Source organism: Aptenodytes forsteri, unplaced genomic scaffold (genome assembly GCF_000699145.1).
Source record: "Aptenodytes forsteri isolate BGI_AS27 unplaced genomic scaffold, ASM69914v1 Scaffold94, whole genome shotgun sequence".
NCBI classification, from domain to species: domain Eukaryota; kingdom Metazoa; phylum Chordata; class Aves; order Sphenisciformes; family Spheniscidae; genus Aptenodytes; species Aptenodytes forsteri.
The window spans coordinates 4,606,724-4,610,492 of NW_008795017.1; the positions used below are offsets into that span (position 1 = coordinate 4,606,724).

General features: G+C 39.9%; 1 protein-coding gene across 1 annotated transcript in view; it reads right to left on the reverse strand.

The window, feature by feature from the left end:
* Positions 1 to 3,769, reverse strand: part of ASAP2 (ArfGAP with SH3 domain, ankyrin repeat and PH domain 2) — a 71,146-nt gene that overhangs the window by 49,400 nt on the left and 17,977 nt on the right. The window lies entirely within an intron of this gene.

The window sequence follows — 3,769 nt, forward strand, 5'->3', positions numbered from 1 at the left end:
TGTCCAGAGAAGGGCAACGAGGCTGGTGAGGGGTCTGGAGAACAAGTCTTCTGAGGAGCAGCTGAGGGAACTGGGGTTGTTTAGCCTGGAGAAAAGGAGGCTGAGGGGAGACCTCATCGCTCTCTACAACTACCTGAAAGGAGGTTGTAGCGAGGTGGGTGTCGGTCTCTTCTCCCAAGTAACAAGCGATAGGACGAGAGGAAATGGCCTCAAGTTGCGCCAGGGGAGGTTTAGATTGGACATGAGGAAAAATGTCTTTACTGAAAGAGTGGTTAAACATTGGAACAGGCTGCCCAGGGAAGTGGTTGAGTCCCCATCCCTGGAGGTATTTAAAAGATGTGTAGATGTGGTGCTTAGGGACATGGTTTAGTGGTGGACTTGGCAGTGCTAGGTTAACAGTTGGACTTGATATCTTAAGGGTCTTTTCCAACCTAAATGATTCTATTATTCTATTCTATGATTCTATATTAAAGCTACTTTGTTTAGTGCTTTCATTCTATGCCACTATTTTCAAGATGTGACCTCCACTTTGTCTTATGTACATGCTTTAGAAGGAAACGTGGCAGAAATATCTACGATCTATGAATATCAATGATCTACTGAGTCAAGTTAGAGCTCTGAAGAAGTAATTTGAGAAAAGCTTGCAGAATTTTCAGGTAAGTTTTTCAGATATAGTTTGAAAAACGAGTTTACCAAACTGGAAACATCACCACTTAATCAAATAGCTATGCAGACATCTTTACAGAAGACTGTAATAAGAATTTGTTCATTCTTCCATTGACTTCAAATGGTTCAGAAACAAATCATTAATGATAGAGTTATATCTAGATGTGAGCGCTTGCGTTTCTGCACAGTAACGTAATGCACCTCAGCCTACTGCCTTGATCTTATAATCCCATAAGCACATTCAAACAACTTGTTCTCTTCACTCAGTTGTGCATAACAGACCTCATCCGTGGCTTTTAAAAGGAGAATGGCCAAGGAGGAGAGGGAGCCAGCCTTCCCAGGAAAAGCTTGTTAGTTTTCATTAAGCATTTATGTTTCATAGCATGAAACACTTATTAGCAGAGGACTTCTGAAGATAATATATATTTACAGGCCTAAAACTAAGACACCTTTATTTAAAAAATTAACATTTATTTCTTTTCAGGAAAGGCAGGTTTATGTCTGGAATACAGACACTACTATTCAGCTAAAAAAATGAGTAAATAATATGCTTCAGTAAGTTCATGCTTCTGTTTCCTTTGCAAAATTGATACAATGTCGTTACCTCAAAATCTACCACAACAGGACCGATTAAACTGAAGAATGTGGGTGAAATCAGGCTCACTGCCTTGTTGAATACGGTCTGCCTGCTGGGAGAATGAGCAGTTTTTATGACATGTGTACTCCTTCCCCATATGCTCTCCCAGCGCGTCTGCCATTAGTGTTTAAGTACATGGGGGAAAGCAACTGCCTCATAACAAAAAGAGCCCAGTCTGACAGACTAGTCCCACTGCGGTGCTGTAGTGGCAGGCAGCATCGCCCAGCTCTCATATGGGAAACAAGAGTGTAACTGAGGTCCTAAGAGAAGTGCATTGCTTTAAACTACTTCAGCTTTAAAAACATTTTAAAATCTTTATGGCTTCAACTGAAGCATGTTAATGACTGATGGTGAGAAAAGATTAATTATTCATGAATGTCACCTCAGGACGGTCCCAATTTTTGATTGAGGTAGGCTGGCATAAAGCTATGGGTTACTTGCTCCTCTTATTCCCTTATTCAAGAACAGTCCCAAGGTATAAACAAAAATGGATCCAGCCTCCCTCAGTTACTTCAGCTAAGGTGATCTTCAGGAAAACAGTCCGAGAAGTTAGGTAGCTACAGGGAGAAGAAGTTGCATAATAATTAACATTGATGGATGGTAATCCAAGAGCATAAGAATGGATCTTAACATCACTCTCCCAAACAAGACTAGATACATAGTAATTTTTAAACACACTTAATTACATACAGAGCTTGAAGTAGCAGCTCAGAAATTGTTATGGGAAAAAAGCAAAACAAATGCCATTTTTTAATTAACTGAATTTCTTTTCAAATAGGTCACACTTGAGTATATCAGCACCTGCTATGTCATCACAATGGTGCAAGTAAGAGAGATGAGATATTGAGGCAAATAAGCTCCAATTCTTCCTTATAAAGACAGCCTATCGAGACAGAAATCAGGATGAAGACACTGTCACTTCTCCACAGACTAAAAAAATACCACCTTGATATCTGGTGCTTAGCTTCACAGGTCTGTACTTGTGACTAGGAAATGCAGATGAACGGTATGATTTTAAGCATATGATACAGAGGGAATGCAGACAAAGAGCAGCCTAGCAGCCTTGAATGGTTTGTTAACCCAAAGGGAAAAGAAAAAGAAAGGGACAAAAAAAAAGAATAAAAAGATACATTCACATATTTGAAGAAATAGCACTGGAAAAGACAGCTAACTAAGCATAAACATAGGACTGGTTTTAGGCACAGTCTAAACAAGGAGTCATCTAAGATAACAGACTGAAGAAGGCTGAGCAAACCTCTGGCTATCAACACCTACATCCACCATTAAGAATTCTTGAGATGACTCTGCATCCACCCACTGCTACAGAAGACCAAAATGCACAGCTGTAAGGAAGTTCAGATCCATTTGGGACAGCCACAGAATCAAAACAGCTGTTATCTCAAGAAACCTCAGTGGCATATATAACAGCAACCCAGAAAAACCTCACTGTTTTCCTATGTCCAAAATTCAGTAGATGACAAAGCTGACCTGAGCAGATTCAGGCTCAAATTAATATTCTCACCCTAGCTTCAAAATCACATCATTAAACTTCCCGTCTCTGATTTGGAAAGACCAACACTCAATAATGACAGCTGGCAACATCTTAACTGATCTTACGCAGAAGAGGGTCTGACAAATCCTGCAGTCCTACTGCAGGGGTGGGGGTCTCGGGGAAGTTCCAGTCTGAATTTAACTCAACAGAACTATGGAAAATTGGTCTGCTCCTTGGTAGAAGTGAGGCAGCTTGCACTGAAAAACAATATTCCCCGACTGCCAAACTTAAGCCACAATAAATAATTTCTGCTGTTGTAAAACAGCCACAAAAAAAAAAGACCTTGTTTTAAAGAATTTTCCTGTACATAGAATTCCCAGGCTCCCTATCCCAAGCCTCAAGCATATGATCCTTTGGTCTTGATCAAAGCGAAGGAGTCCAACAAGCTACACTAAGAGCTTTAAACTCTAGAATATTGATGTGGAGCTTTCATCTAACCACTTAAAAAGCCTAGAACACGTAGCACCAGCCCACCACCTGGAAATATCACAGAAAATGGTAATGGGTCTGAAAGAATTTCCCCATGAACATGTGCTACCTTCAGTTTTTGCATGTTGAATAGCCTGACACATAAACGGCTTAGAAATAAGTACTGTCAAGGAGGTGTGCTTCATTTGTTAAAAAATCTTGCAGAAACTACAGAGGTAACTTGGAAAGAGGTATCTCCTCACAATAGAAATAGGAACCTGTTTTGGATCAAAAACCAAGTGTCTTATTTGAAAGCAAAGTCATAAAGCAGGCTTTCTAAAGGACTGTTGGTTAAAAGGAAAAAAAAAATCTTATGATATTATACTGTCCTGGTTTCAGCTGGGATAGAGTTAATTTCCTTCCTAGTAGCTGGTACAGTGCTGTGTTTTGGATTTAGGGTGAGAACAATGTTGACAACACACCGATGTTTTAGTTGTTGCTAGGTA